Below are 16496 nucleotides of genomic sequence, written 5' to 3'. Positions count from 1 at the left end.
TTTCTAAAATTTGTCCCTTCCTCTTCATCCCTATGACCACAGAATGATCTTTCTAAAACATTACGTTATTCACAGCTGACAAAAACTTTTTGGTGCTTTATGATCGAGCCTTTGCCTGTACTTACAGCCCCAAAACCTACCACTTCGGTCTTCACCAAAATAACCTGAGCATTTCCAACATGCTTGTCGTTCTCTGTGAAAGATTCCTTTTTTCACATTGATGCCTTTGCTCAAGCTATTTACTTTGCTTGCAACACACCTTCTACTCTTCTATGCTTAACTCCTACTTACCATTTAAGATTTGGGCTAGGTGTCATCTCTTCTCAAAGTCTTCCCTCAATTCCTAGGCAAGCCTAGTATTTCTTACCTTTGGGCTACGCATAGCATATGCATAGCACCCACTTTTATTCTGAGATGACCTATTTTAGCATCTAATTTACCAGCTCACAAGAATTGGAAATATGTCTTATTTATCTGTGCATACCCAACACAGTACAAAGCATGATGCCAGACACACAGTAGATACCTAAGTACAGGGTGAAGGTTAGAAAATTATAATTTTAAATTTTTAGTGGGACAGTCACACTAGTTCTTTTTCAGAGTTTAGTACCCTCCCTTTAACTCCAAGCATTTTGAAGGGAAGAAGCCAGAGCCTTTCCTGGGTCTCTACATATTGGTACAAAATTTTACCCAACTTACATAAAAAAGGAAATAGCACTTGCATGAACATACCATAAATCAAAACTTGACAAATGTGCTACAAACTTCAAAACCACTGAACAACTTAAAAAATGAAGACACAAGAACAAAGATAAAGAACCAATTCTGACAGCTGGTATGTGTTCGCCTATGTTATAAGCAGTGAAACTTTGCTTAGAACTTGAGCTTGTATTTTATCCATAAAGCCATTACTTCTTTGCTGGCCTTAAAAAAATTAGGCAGGAGTTCAAGAGGTGGGTAAAAGAGCCTTTTGAAAAACTTAACCCCTGCACCACCAAAACTAAGTGAAGAAAAATCAAGGAAAATATAATGCTAGTAAGTGTTCTTTTTCATAGTACTTTTGGGCCTTCTGCTGGCATGAGAAATAGAGCAAAGAGTTCAATGCAATAAAACATTTCCCTCTCCAACTAAATATTAAATTGCAATGTGGCGCCAAACTAGGTCTCAATTCTTTTTCAGAGTAAAAATAAGCTCTTCTATTTGCATAGTGCTTTACACTCTAAAACGCTGATATACATTAGCTCATTTGATAAAGTGTTTACAGACATTAAAAGGGGGGAGGGTGCAAAATGTCCATAGGACAAATCAAATCAGGACTTCTTTTACTTCTCTTGAACAAACAGTACTTGAAGTCTTTTCTTCTCTCTCTTTTTTTTTAAGTTCAAAAAACAAAACCCAAGAAAGGAATAGAGTAATCTTCCTTGGAGCCAAGGAACTTCTCAGACAAACTTACTAGGTTTTTGTCACCTTGCTCACGTTAAAAAACTCTCCTTCGAAGGGGTTATGGCAAACTAGAGCCCACCCAAACTAGAAGGGATCAGAGAACCACCGCACATATCTAAATGGCTGTCCACAGGCAAAAGAAATAGGAAGAATGGGAGGCAGCTGTTTCTTTCAACCAAGATGAAAAATAAAATTGTAAAAACCAAAGCCATCCAGGAACAGAATGGGTTTCTTGGGAAGCGTTAGTTTCCCATCATAGGAAGTATTTAAACAAGTTGGTCAAATTACTAGGGTGGTGTTCGAGATTTTCAAAGATACTCTGGCTTGGAAGACCCTAGATGACTTGCAGTCCAGAGATGTTCTAGGGTGTTCACTCCTGTCCTGAAAACCCCGTTCATTCCTCTCAGGGTTGGCCCACAGTTATGCTCACGTGTCCAGCCCTCCTGGCCGCTTGCTCACCTCGTCGCCCAGTGTTCCCGCCGGGGTTGAGGCTTGAAACCAGCTCCCCAGGCCGGTTTCCAGCAAGGCTCTGGGGCTGGCGGTACACGTGAGTTGTCCTCGCGCAGCTCTCGCCGCTGAAGCCCAACTCCGACTAAGGACTGCTGCTGACAGCTCTATGCCGTTCGCGTCCACAACCCTCGATCGGGCCATGTCGCTCACCCACCCCGGTCCTTACCTGCCTCAAACCCGGATCCCGCCAAAGAAGCCCACAAGCTCTCGTGACAGATGAGACGGACAGACGCGAGTGCAGACAGACATCCACGCCGACCCCCAGCCCTCGGCTCAAAGCCAGGAGACTCCAACTCCGCGGTCCGGACACAGGAGCCCTCGCACTGGCTGCACTGCGATGCCAGCCCTCCAAAGGGGCCCCCGGGGCGTCCCCACCGCGTCGGGGCCGCCGGCCGGGCACTGGGCCTGGTCAGCCCGGCCGAAGACACAGTATGGGCCGCCGGGAATCCAGGCCGGGCTGACACCGCCTGGGAAGGGCCGCGGCCGCGCGCGCACCACAGACAAGCAGGCAGGCCCCGACGGCGACTCCGACAGACAGACAGACAGACAGACACTCAGGCCCGAAGGGGCGGAGGCATCGGCCGGACAGGTTTCCCCGTTGCCCTCTCGCCTGGAGCGTCCCTGGAGGCCCAGGCCCCTCAGGGCACCGGCTTCCTTGGCAAGCGGAGGCGACCGCAGAAGCGCTTACCTGCGGGCGCGGCAGTGGCGGCGGCGCTGGGCGCTGAGCGGCTCACTCCCTTCCCGCCGCCATGTTTCCGCTGCGCAGGGAGGGAGGGAAGGAGGGAGGACGAAGGAAGGGGGCGGGCGGGGGCGGCTCCAGAGAGCAGCTAGCGGCTGCCGGGGGCTCGACCTAGGCCGCGGCGGCGGCGGCGGCTAAGGCGGGGGCCGGGGGCTCCCCACTCTGCCTCCGGGCCCCGCCCCGCCCCCGCGTCTCCCGCCACGAGGCGGCGCGCGTCACGGCCGTTTGGCTCGCGCGCTGCGGGAGGGGCGCCTCCGCGCGGCCCGGCCAGCCTCGGCCGCTTCCTGCCTCCTGCCGCCGGCCTCCTTTCGGAGAGAGGCCCAGACGAGCGTCCCGATCGGTACTAGGGTCCGCATCTCAGGGACGGGTAAACTGAGGCCTGGCGAGGGCTCGGGTTCGAATCCCACCACCACAGGTAGCCTTCTCCGAGGCCGCGCAGGGGCGACGAGGGAGATGTTGGACCCAAGAGCGGTCAAGGTCTCGGCTCCCCGGGGGCTCGAAGAACCGTCCTGCTGCTGACTAGTAGTGTGATGTCCTTGGGCGAGTTACTTCGCATCCATCCCTCAGGGCCCTCGTTTCTAACCTAATAGCGTTTATACCGCTATGAGCACCAAATAAGTTAATATTAGTGAAGCCCACGGAACAGTGCCCGCCACATAATAAATAAACGCTCAGTATGTGTAAAAGTTTCTACGTTCCTTCCTTGGTTCATCCAGGAATTCAGACTAGTGCCCGGCACCGTACAGGTCATTCATAGAGGAATTTACGAGCAGTCTTGTCTACACATTTCTGTTTAATCATCACATCCTCCCTGTATTATCCCTGTTTCAACAGTGAGGAAACTGAAGCTCGGGGAGGTGAAGTTACTTGTCCAAAGTCACCCAATTAGCAACTGAGTGGTGTTTCATCTCCAACCTGGATGACATCTTTGCCTGTGCTCTGCCTGTAGCAGGGTGTGGTCATCTCTGTTAAACTGGGTCAAAGGAAGCATCCCATAGTTAAACACGTTAAAGTTGGCTCTTAAAAAAGTTTACAAGGGAGAAGCTAATTCCAGGCAGAGGGAAGGGTGTGAGCAAAGGTATGCAAGCATGATACCATGTGGCTGGTAAGTAATGATCTGTGCCTGGAGTGTGGGAGACCTGTGGGTAAGGCGGTGATGATGCTGAAGAGAGGGAAGGGGAGCCAGGATTTGGAAGGAGGCCCTCATATGTCCAGATAAAGCGCTTAGGGTTTATTTTGTAGGTTAATGGTTTTCAAAGTGTGGTCCTGAGATCCCTGGTGTCCCAGAGTTTCTTTCAGAGGTCAGCTCAAAATTATTCTCATCAGGCCTCTGGCCTTTCATCTTTCTTTTCTTGTGAGAATGCCCACATGTCCTCTTGCATGTGTACCTAATAAATTTTCTGCCTGCTTACAAAAAAAAGAAAAGAAAAAAATTGTTCTCATCATCACAATAAACATTACTTGCTATCTCATTCTCTCAGAATGTACAGTGAAGTTTCCCATAAAATATATAACATAAGATACTGCAAGAAGATTAAATGCAGAAACAGATTTGCAATGCAGCTGTCTTCTTTTAAGTCTGTTAAAGAGATTTGCACTATGTAAACAGCACCACTCTTCTCAAGTTTTGTTTCAGAAAATATAGTTATTTTCATTAAAAATGTGTTTATGCTAGCATAACTGGTTTATGACTGCAATGATCAAATTAATAAAAATTTAAATTTTTCTGTTAATTTCTAATATGGTAAATATTGATGGAAATAACCAACTGTACATGCAAAAGCTCTTGAAGACCCTCAATAATTTTTAAGTTTAGAAAGAGGTCCTGAGACCAAGAGATTTATAAATGTCTGCTATAGGATATGAAGTTATTGAAGAATTTGAAGCAGGGAAATGACATCTTCAGATTTGCATTTCAGAAAGAGGTTTCAAACCCAAGCTAGATGCTTTATTCCTTTCAACAACTTGAAGATATGGGAATATGATTATCTCCATTTTATAGAGGAGGAGACTGAAACCAGAGAAGTTAACGTTAACTCCATAGCTCATAATCAACTATCCACTCCATTGCCACAACATCTGGCCTTCTTAGGGCTTCATCCCAGGACAGTCCTTCAGACCCTTGCTCAAAGACTATCTGATGTGATTCCAGTAACCCTGGATTAGCAGATTAGAAGCAGGCATAAAGAAGAAAAGCATAATGACGTCAAGAGGAGTAGCATCTGACAACCAGAAACTTTAAGAAACCATGGAACCCCAAAGCATAGCATTCTGGGGCCATTTACTAAGGAGGAATATAGTCCTTCAACCTTCAAAAACCCAATAATGATATTAGCTAGCTGTTCTTTAAGACGCTGGATACAGTTATTGACAGGGATGAGCTCAGGACCCCAAATTCCCAGCGCAATTACTGTGTGAAGAACATTAAAGTTTGTATGTGTGCCTTGAAAGAAATTTTTAATTCTTGTAGCTTGCAGACTTTGAGATTTCTTAAAACCAGACACAGAGTCTGTTTGTGTGAGTGACTGAATTACAACATAAATTGAATTCCCGATCTTGCAGGGTGTCCGTTTTTATAGAGAGGGCATTGATTGGGAAGGAATGGGATCCTGAAAATTGAACAGAGATATATGAGCCAATAATGATGATGGTGGCGACATTGAAACCCTAGATTCTGCTGAGTGGTCTTTGCCAGATAAACCTGTAATAATCTGCTCTGAGAAATCATCTGAAGAGACTTACCCTGTTGTGCGGGATAAACTGTAACTGCCTCCCTTGATGAAACAGCCCTCATATCCCTGTTTGAAGAGATTAATCCTCTTTCACCAGATGAAACTATAATGGAATTCCCTAAGATTGTTGGCTTGCAAGACACTTCTAATTCCTCCCATTATACACCGTTACCACAACTCTTTTCTTCCAGACCTAAAACTAGACTGAAGTCTCAACTGGCCTTTAAAGGTACAAAGTGTGACTCCAAAAGAACTGCATGAGTTTTCCAACTTATATAGACAAAAATCAGGGGACATATTTGGGAATGGATATTGTATATGATAATTGTGGAAGAAACAAAGTTTTATCAGTCTGATTTTATTGAAATGAGAATCAATCTCACTAAGCAGAGATCTCACAATCTCATATCAATCTCACAATCTCATATCTATCTCACTAAGCAGAGATTCTGGATTCAGTGTTGAAACTCGAGGGGTTACAAAGGGCTGTAACAGTTTGTTTCAGTGGTTGAATGAAACATGGAACAAAAGATGGTCTACATTGCCTGAAGTCAAAATGCCTGAACTGCCCTAGTATGATGTAGTTGACGGATCCAAAGACTTAGAGAGACTGAAACTTTAGCGTGCAATTATCATAGAAAAACCTACTCAACCATTTCCACAGGAAACACCTTTCACCAGGATTGTGAGGAATAAATTTGTGAGAGCAGCACCATCATCCCTAAAGAGCTCTGTAGTCACTCTTCTCTGTAAGTCAGATATTACTGTGGCAACTGCTTTCCACTGAACTTGGATCCTTAATCACAGATGATCAGATCCCAAGTTGTAAGAACCAAATGGCAGCACTTAATCGCCAAAGATAAGGAAGGCAGGGCTACCATAATGGACAGCAAAGCCAAAGCAGTAATAAGAGTAGTCTGACTCACGCAGATCTATGGCAGTGGCTAGTTGATCATGAAGCAAAACAGATGGGCAGTCTACTCAATTCTTATTTGATCTGTGTAAACAAAAAAATTCTAGGTCAAGTGAACAAAAGTATAACTTGAATTACAAAAACAGAGTTATGGTCCCTCAAACAACTGCCAAACTTGAGACATTTTACAGACCCAGAACTCCTAGAATTAAAGGAAAGCCAAGTCCCCTTGGGGAAGGACCCCACCCACAATGTATACCGTCAATCTTCTTCCCAGTCTTCCCCAAAGGGACATATGGCCTTTTACCAAGGTGATTGCTTTGAAAAAAAAAAAGAGAGAGAATGATCATGAGAGAAGGATTGAATGAGAATAAGGAGTTGTAATAGAGGTGATAGGGTTTAACTAATGAGTATGACTACTTAATTCCTATATTGATATTTCTTTTTAGTCTCTAGTGTCTTAGAGCAGCTAGAAGGAGATACCTGAAGTTGTGGAGCTGTAACTCATACCATACTTTGAAATTTGTTCTGTAACTACTTGTTAAAATATGCTTTGAAATGTATCACTTTTTGCATATATGTTATATTTCACAATAAAAAATGTTTTAAGAAAAGGGGAGTGAACAATTTGGGGATTATTAGACACTGACTTGGAAACTGACATCAATTCCAGGAGACCCAAAACGTCACTGTGGTCCACCAGTCAAAGTAGGGGCTTATGGAGTCAAGTGATCAGTGGAATTTTAGCTCAGCTCTATCTCACAGTGGATCCAATGGGTCCCCAGAACCATTCTGTAGTTATTTATCCAGTTCTGGAATGCACCATTAGAATAGAAATACTCAGCAACTGGAAGAATCCCCACATTAATTCTCTGACTTGTAGAGTACAGGCTATTATGATAGGAAAGGTCAAGTGGAAGCCACTAGAGCTGCTTCTATCTAGCAAAATAGTAAACCAAAAGCAACACTACATTCCTGGAGTATGCAGACGGGTGGTGATTCCCACCATATCCCCATTTAACTCTATTTGGCCTGTGCAGAAAACAGATGGGTCTTGGAGGATGATAGTTGATTATCATAAACTTAACCAGGTGATGACTCCAGTAGCAGCTGTTGTTCAGATGTGCTATCATTACTTGAGAAAATCAGCACATCCCCTGGTACCTGTTATGCAACTATTGATCTGGCAAATGCTTTTTCCTGTTTATAATGCTTTTTACCTGTTTATAAAGACCACCAGATGAGTTTGCTTTCAGCTGGCAAGGCCAGTAATATACCTTTACTTTAAGACATGTCAATTTTCTCGTCCTATATGATAATCTAATATGCAGGAACCCTGATCATGTCTCTCCCACAAGACGTCACACTGGTTCATTATATTGATGACATTATGCTGATTGGACCTAATGAGCAAGCAGTAGCAACTACTCTAGACTTATTGGTAAGACATTTGCTTGTCAGAGGGTGAAATTTCCTCATTTGGATGTGCTACCCTGGCCCATTTACCGAATAACCTGAAAAAGTGCTAGTTTTTAGTGGGGACCAGAACAAGAGGAGACTCTGCAACAGGTCCAAGCTGCTATGCCAGCTGCTCTGCCACCTGGGCCATATGATCTAGTAAATCCAATGGTGCTGAAGTGTCAGTGGAAAATAAAGATGCTGTCTGGAACCTTTGGTAAGCCCCTATACGACAGTCACAGAGAAGACCCTTAGGATTTGTAGCAAAGTCCTGCCATTCTCTGCAGATAACTACTCTTCTTTTGAGAAACAGCTTTTGGGTTGCTATTGGACCTTAAGAGAGGCTGAACATTTAACCATTGGTTACAAGTTGTCATGAGATCAGAGCTGCCCATCATGAACTGACCATAAAGTTGGGTGTACAAAGCAGTACTCCATCATTAAATGGAAATGGTATGTACAAGATAAGGCTTAAGAAGTTCCTGAAAGCACAAGTTGTATAAGAAGTGGGCCAAAAGCCCCTGGTCTCACTCCTGACATGTTACTTTTTCTTCCCAACCTACAGCTTTGGCCTCTTGGAGAGTTCCTTATGATCACTTGACTGAAGAAGAGAAAATTTGGCCTGTTATAAGATGGTTCTGCATGATATACAGATACCACCCAAAAGTAGACATCTGCAACACTTCAGACGGACCCTTTCTGTGATATTCTTGAAGGATAGTGGTGAAGGAACTTTGAGCAGTGCACTAGTTGTTAATTTGCTTTGAAGGGGTAAAATCTGGAGGTGCATTTGAATACTGATACATGGACTGTGGCCAGAGGTTTGGCTCAATGGTCAGGGACTTGGAATGAACATGATTGCAAAATTGGTAACAAAGAGTTCATGAGTAGATGTTTTAGGATGGCTGAATAGCTCATACAGAATGCTTACAAGATGGTGACTTCCCCAGAGGAGGATTTTAATAATCAAGTGGATAGGATGACCCATTCTTTGGATACCAGTTAGCCTCTTTTCCTAGCCACCCCTGTTATTGCCCATTGGCCTCATGAACAAAGTAGCCATGATGGTAGGGATAAAGGTTATGCATGGGCTTAGCAACATGGGCTTCCACTTACCAAGGCCAATCTGGCTACAACCACTTCTGAGTGCCCAGTCTGCCAGCAGCAGAGACCAACACTCAGTCCCTGATAAGGCACCATTCCCTGAGGTGATCCCCTCACTACCTGGCAAGTTGATTACATTGGATTATGTTCATCATGGAAGAGGCAGTGTTTTGTTTTAACTGGAATAGACACTTATTTTAGATACAGATTTGCCTTTCTTGCATGCAGTGCTTCTGCCAAAGCTATCATCCATGGTTGAATACCTTATCCACCATCATAGTATTAAATACAACATTTATTTTGATCAAGGAACTCACTTCACAGTGCATGAAGTGTGGGAATGGGCACATGCTCATGGAATTCACTTACCATGTTCTGCGTCATCCTGAAGCAGCTGAATTGATAGAATGGTGGAATGGCCTTTTGAAGACTCAGTTATTTCACCAACTAGGTGGCAATATCTTGCAGGGCTTAAGCAGTGTTCTCTAAGAAACTGTATATACTAAATCAGCATTTTTCTTTGGTGCTGTTTCTTCCATAGTCAACATTCATGGGTCTAGGAATGTAGGGGTGGAAATCAGAGTGATACCACTTACTATACCCTTGTGGTCCAGTAGAAAAAAAAAATGCTTCCTAGCTCTGTAAACTTACGCTCTGCTGATCTGAAGGTCTTTGTTCAAAATGGAGGAGTGCTTCCACCAGGAGACACAACAGTAACTCCATTGAATTGGGAGTTAAGATGCCACCTGACCACTTTGGACTCCTCATGCCTCTGAATCAACAGGCAAAGGAGGGAATTACTATACTGGCTGTCATGATTGATCCTGATTATCAAGGGGAAATAGGACTGCTATTACGCAATATAGGTAAAGAAAAGTTTGCCTACAGGAGAGCATCTCTTATTACTACCACGTCCTGTGTTTAAAGACAATGGAAAACTGCAACAACCCATTCCAGGCATGACTACCAATGGTCCAGAAACTTCAGGAATCAAGATTTGGGTCACCCCACCATGCAAAGAACCATGGCCAGCTGATGTGCTTTCTGAGGGTAAAGGGAATATGGAATAGGTAGAGGAAGAAGATAATTTAAATACTAGCCATGACTATGTGACCACTTGCAGAAATGAGGATGATAATTGTTATTAGTATTTCTTCCTGGTTTTGTTATGAATACAGACACACACACATATATATACACACACACACATATTTATATAAATAAATAAAACAAATACCTTTGTTTTCTTTCCTATCTTATCCCCTTATCATATGAATCTGTTAACTTTGTGTCTTAGTATTTCAGTCATATAATAAATTTAAGAGTGATATTAGTCAAGAACTTGCATCCTCTTCTGGGTTTAAGGTTAGTGCACTTCTGGTTGTACACAGGACAAATGAATAATATTAGGTGAAAGTATGACTGCTATGTTTTTATTTAGAGATTAAAGTATGGCTTAAAGAGATGTGTATGGGTGCCAAGTTGATAAAGGATGGACTATGATGGTTAAGTTCTGTGTCAACTCAGCTAGGTTATGGATTCCTAACAAGCAAGCCTGATTGTTACTGTGAGGCTATTTTCATGGATTTAAATAATTTTTCAGTTGGTTGCATCCATGGCTGATTGCATCTATTATCAAAAAGGAGATTACCTTCAGCAATGAGAGAAGGCTCATCCAATCAGTTGAAGGCCTTAAAGGGAGAATTGATGATTTCAGCAGTCAGAAAGAATTTCTGTCTGTACGTCAGCCTGCCAGCCTCTTCTTGGGAATTAATTGAAACCTTCATCAGAATTCCCAACTTGTGGCCTGCCCTATGGAATTTGGACTTGCCAATCCCCATGGTTGTGTAAGCCAATTTCTATAATATCTTATATTCATATTATATATGTATATATGTGTGTATATAGTATATGTGTATATATATATAAATATGTATATTTATATATAAATATGTTCTGTTTCTCTGCTACACCCTGACTAGTATAGATTTATTTCCTATGTTTGCTGAAAAAATCAAAAGTGTACAAATTTTCTTTCAAATCTCAACTTCTTTTCTGGAGCCAGCTCGAAACTTCTCAGAATGGGGCTTGAGTGTGGAGAGTTGGAACTGTCAGCTAAGAATCTGGGGTATGTGTGTGTAAGTTGAGTAGAGAATGTGCCTTGGTGGAGGAGTGGAGCAGGTAGGTGTGGGGAACAGAAGTATGGTCTTTGGTTGACTTTGTTGGGCTGTTGCCATTTATTTTGCCTGGGACTCCTATCCTCAGCCTCTTCCTTGATATTATGTGCCTCCCTGTGGAGCAGTACAAACACCATCTCCTCTAAAAAACCTTTCGCCATCCTCTAAGCCAACTTTGAGCTCTGAGTTCCCGAGAGATCACCATCTGACACTTTCCAGTGGCATTTATCACAGATAGCCCTTTTAATCTGTATCTTTTCTGAACCTATACACATATCTTTGGTTAATGTTTTAATGTTTGATAGAATTCACTTTGTCTTGAATACCCTTATACCTTGGAGAAACAGGGCTTTAATGCTTGATCAACCTGACTAGTGTTCCTGTAAACACAGTAGACAGATCACAGATTAGAATTCCTTTTTTACTCAGTTATGCCAGAAGCAGAGATAAAACAGGACCATAGAGTTCATCTAGTCCTCATTTCACTAGTGAGGGCCAGAGAGATGCAGTAACTTGTTCAAGGTCACATAGTGAACTAATGGCTAGAAATTATTTATAAACAGGGTTTATTGCAGTCCCTAACATACAACAGGCATTTATTGATCGTATCTTGTCTCCCCAGCCTCACATTCTTGAACTTTCTTGAACTTTAATCAAATACCAAACTGCTTGTAGTTTTCCCCATACTTTGTTGTTTCTTGCATTTAATGCTCTTCTCATACCCGAAACATTTTCTACTCTCTCTACTTTTTCCTTCCTACACTACCTGGTTAATTTCTACTCATTAATTAAGATCACCACCCCCAGAAACTTCCTCTGTTGCCTTCTTTTCCAACCTCACTCCTAGATGGGTTAAATGTCCCTTCTCTTGCTCTCCTGGTAGACCTGGAAATGCCCTTTCCTCATGACACTGCCTATGTCATTTTATTATGAACCTGTCTCCCACCTGACTATAGATTCCAGAAGGTTGGAACTCTCTCTGTATTGTTCATTACATCCCCCAGCACCTCAGATTATACCTGGAAGGTAGTTGGTGCTCAGCAGATGTTTGTGGAATGAATGAGCTGGCGGTGGGGCGGGGGGGGCAGCTCTCAGCCCCAAATCACAGGCCAAGAGAGGCAACCTCCTTATTGTCTACCTTGAACCAAACAGGTCCTAAACTGGTTGCTCAGATGCTGATGGTGGGTGCTTTGCAAAGAAGTATTGAGCCCCAAATCTCATTTTATCCAAAAAGCTTCTTCTGCTGTTGCTTCTTTTGTAAGTTACTAAATAAAAATAGTTCCAGGAAGCTATGTGGCTAAGTAATTCCAGGCTCTACCTGAATTCCTAGATAAAGACTATTTTTCTTAGGAGGTTGGTTATTCTAATCCAAGTTGACTTTAATCTGTGCTTTGGTTTCGTACCCTTTGAAAGGTACTGATTCGTTTTTGTCCTCTGCTGCCCGTAAGTCTGTCACTAAAGTGGTAACTGGAAAAAAGAATACTTGACAGCAGTTGATATAAGATGGTCTAAAGGTATTAACTATTCACAAGCTCAATTTGTGTCCTGGGCTTGTCACTTTAAATTAACTTACTCTCAAAATGCCTTGCCAGATGTTTAGTGTCCTCATCTAAAATGGGAGAAGTAATATCTCACCAGGTTATTGGAAAAATGAAAGAAAGTAAGGTAGACAGAGGTTCCCTGCAAATAATAATAATTAGGAAATGTTACATTTAAATCACAGGTCCTAATCCTCTCTTTTTGTTCTGTTGAGGCCAGACTTTGTCTTGCTAGGCATCATATTTTAAAAGAGGAATGTTGACATATTATCACCCCAAAGCAAATGACCAAAATGATAATGAATCTGGAAATCAGATTTTATGAGAAACAGCTGAATGAGCTAGAAATATTTAGCTTAGAGAAGACCTAACTAGGAGTAGGATGGGGTATAGGCAAGGCCTTTGAGAAATTTTCAAATAATTGAAGGACTAACATTTGGAAAAGGATTAACCTCAGTTCCATTCCAAAAGTATTTATGGAAACATCTATTATGTGCCAGGAACCAGGCATGCAAAGATTAAGTAAAATACAATCCCTGTCCATGAGTATCTCAGACCACAAAGGATCATCACAATGCAAAAGAGGTTATCATAAAAGTGTGTACAATGTGCTGGGAGAAAGCAGAGAAGAGTTAACTCTACAGGGACAGAGTAGGGGAAGCTTCACAAAGGAGGTGACATTTGAGTGGACTTTAAGGGAAAAGTAGAATAAAGGTAGAGCAAGAAGGGAAGGATACAAGTACAGGATGTGCTCAGGTAGGAAGGTGTACTCATGAGGAATCTAGGAGCCCTGGAAGAGTGGAGGGGAGTGAACCTGCAAAGTCCACATGAGGCCAGATTGTAAAGAGCCTTGGATATTATGCTAAAAAGTTTGGACTATTTACCCTGTGGGGATTGAAGAGCCATCAAAGGTATTAAATGGGATTTTTTTTAACCTTTTAAAAATTGTATAATATAACAAAGCAAAGAAAGAAAAAAACAATAGTTTCCAAAGCATTCCAACAAGTAGTTACAGGGTAGATCCCAAAGTTGGTCATGGGCTACCATACCGTCGTCTCAGATTTTTCCTTTTAGCTGCTTCAGAAAACAGGAGGCTAGAAGGAATAAATATTTTTTTTATCATCACAATCTTTTTCTTTGTTTTTTGTGAAAGATAACATATATACAAAAAAGCAATAAATTTCAAAGCACAGCACAATTAGTTAGTTATAGAACAGATTTCAGAATTTGGTAAGGGTCACAATTCCTTCATTTTAGGTTTTTACTTCTAGCTGCTCTTGGATACTGGAGATTAAAAGAAATATCAAATTAGTGATTCAGGAATCATATTTGTTTGTTAAACCCTACCTTCTCTGTATAACTCCACCATCACCTTTGATCTTTCTGTCCCAGTCTTTAGGAGTGTTTGGGCTATGGCCATTCTAACTTGTTCATGTTGGAAGGGGCTGTCAGTAATATGGGGTAGGGAGATGAAACTTGCTGATGTTCTGAGAGGCTGGACCCTCTAGGTTTCAAGACTTATCTGGTCTAGGGACCTATCTGGAGGTTATAGATTTCTGGAAAGTTACCCTAGTGCATGTCAACTTTGTAGAATCTTATATGTTGCCCTAGGTGTTCTTTAGGATCAACTGGAATGGTTTTGGTTGGGGTTTGGCAAGTTATGATAGGTAGCAATGTCTAACTGAAGCTTGCTTAAGAGTGACCTCCAGAGTAGCCTCTCTACTCTATTTGAACTCCCTCAGCCACTGTTACTTTATTGGTTACACTTCTTTTTCCCCTTTTGATCAGGATGGAATTGTTGATCCTATGGCGCCAGGGCCAGACTCATCCCTGGAAGTCATCTCCCACGCCACCAGGGAGACTTTCACCCCTGGATGTCATGTCCCACATAGGGGGGAGGGCAATGAATTCACTGGGCTTAGAGAGAGTGAGGCCACATCTGAGCAACAAAAGAGGTCCTCTAGAAGTAACTCTTAGGCATACCTATAGATAAGGTAAGTTTCTCTGCTACCTACATAAATAAACTGGATTTTTTTAAAGGCACTTTGAAAGGAAAGCTCCAGTGCAGTGTGCAGAAAGGGCAGGAGTAAAAGACATCTTGGCATATGGAAAGAGTAAACCATGGACTTGAAGCTTTCACTTAATGTGGATGAAATTGAGCACATTGTCTAAATTCTCTGATCTTTTTTTTCATCAGCATTGGGGAATAATGATATCTGCTTTACAGGGATATTTTTTTTTTTTTTTTTTAAACATTTTCTTGTTTTTATTGTATTCTGTTTCTCCGTTTTTGTTACATGGGCTGGGGCCGGGAATCGAACCGAGGTCCTCCGGCATAGCAGGCAAGCACTTTGCCCGCTGAGCCACCGCGGCCCGCCCTTTACAGGGATATTTTAAGAATAAAATGAAGTAACATATCCAAACACCTCACATGTGACTGGTCCTTAAATGGTGCTCCAACTTAGATTAGTAAAAGAGACAGAGTTCTGCTTAATGAAACTTGGAGCGAGTCAGGGCCAAGCAATGGTATAAATTCCCTTGGAGGAATGAATACATGACTAGATATATTCAAGAAATATATTCCTCTGGTTGAAGGAGAATTGAACCAATAAACCTGTAAAATCCCCTTTTTAAAAAAAATTTTAATTAAATTTTTAATTTTTAAAAAAAATATGGCAAGAAAGAAACACAAACATTCTTAACATATGATCATTCCATTCTACATTATATAATCAGTAATTCACAGTATCATCACATAGTTGCATATTCACCATCATGTAAAATCCCTTTCTTAATCTAAGATTCTATGGTTCTGTCACCTTTAGGTCCCAAGTACCAAGGAGAGGGTCAAGAAACTGAAGTATGATATAATCTTTTAGTACTGGCCTTGTTAACAGCAGCCAGCCAGACCCAAAGAAACTACAACTATTACTGAAGTATACAATTGAAAAGACCTTTCTCTAATATATAACAATCCCAAAGGGATTAACTATTGTAGAAGAGAAAGAACACAGAATTTCAAGCTTAGAAGCCTAGATTCAGTATTATAAATGAAAGATTTTGCTGCATGGTTGTTATGGATTGGCTTATGCCCCCCAAAGAAACATGTTCAAGTCCTAACCCCTGGTCCTGTGAATGCAAAGTTACTTGTAAATGGGAACTTTGATGATGTTATTAATTAAGATGAGACCAAACTGGATTAAGGTGAGCAGAGAAATTTTGGACAAAGAGAAGAGAGCAAGATGGCCATGTGATGGAGGTAGAAATCAAATTGTACCATAGCCAAGGAATATGAAAGGTTGCCAGCCACTACCAGAACCCTTCAGACTTCAGAGAAAGCATGGCTCTGCTGACACTTTGATTTGGACTTCTGGCTTCCAGAACTATGGGACAATACATTTCTGTTGATAAAGCCAGTTAGTCTGTGGCCTTTTGTTACAGCAGCCCTGGGAAACTCAGATGATGGTCTTGGACAGGTCATTCCCTTTATCTTGCCCTCATTTTCTGCATCTGGAAGCGGTAGAGGTTGGATCTCTGAAGAGTCTTCTATTACTAACATTATAGGATTCTGGGAGTCTGCATTATTAAAATCACGAAATTATAGATTTAAAAATGTTAGCAGAATCCAAGGGTTCCCACAGCAACGATATCACACACAGGTTATACATATGTCTCAGTTTAATGGCATCAAACTCCATCTAAAATATATTTTAAAATGTGTCACATACACTGAAAGTCAGTCTTACTTGACATTCTTCTTAGAATTTTGGAATACTGTGCATTTCAATTCTCAGCATTAACTTAGCTGAAAATTGTATTATTTCTTATTTCTGGTTAATAGAGAAGGCACTTTCTCCAGAATGTCAAAGAAATAAAAATGTT

The 16496-nt window shown here is 41.9% G+C and overlaps 1 protein-coding gene across 19 annotated transcripts in view; it reads right to left on the bottom strand.

The window, feature by feature from the left end:
* Nucleotides 1-2831, bottom strand: part of SCMH1 (Scm polycomb group protein homolog 1) — a 209013-nt gene extending 206182 nt beyond the window's left edge. For 9 of the 19 annotated variants that reach the window (XM_077150051.1, XM_077150053.1, XM_077150049.1 and 6 more), the window contains exon 1: nt 2642-2823. The gene's annotated coding sequence lies outside the window, so the exon portion shown is untranslated. Of the gene's footprint in view, nt 1-2119; nt 2297-2641 lie in introns of those variants that run through there. The other 10 variants (XM_077150065.1, XM_077150070.1, XM_077150055.1 and 7 more) reach the window with 5 other exon arrangements.
* Nucleotides 2832-16496: the final 13665 nt, after the last annotated feature.

Source organism: Tamandua tetradactyla, chromosome 2 (genome assembly GCF_023851605.1).
Source record: "Tamandua tetradactyla isolate mTamTet1 chromosome 2, mTamTet1.pri, whole genome shotgun sequence".
NCBI classification, from domain to species: Eukaryota; Metazoa; Chordata; class Mammalia; order Pilosa; family Myrmecophagidae; genus Tamandua; species Tamandua tetradactyla.
Note: the sequence above shows the minus strand (reverse complement) of the source record. Positions and strands in the feature narration are given on the sequence as shown.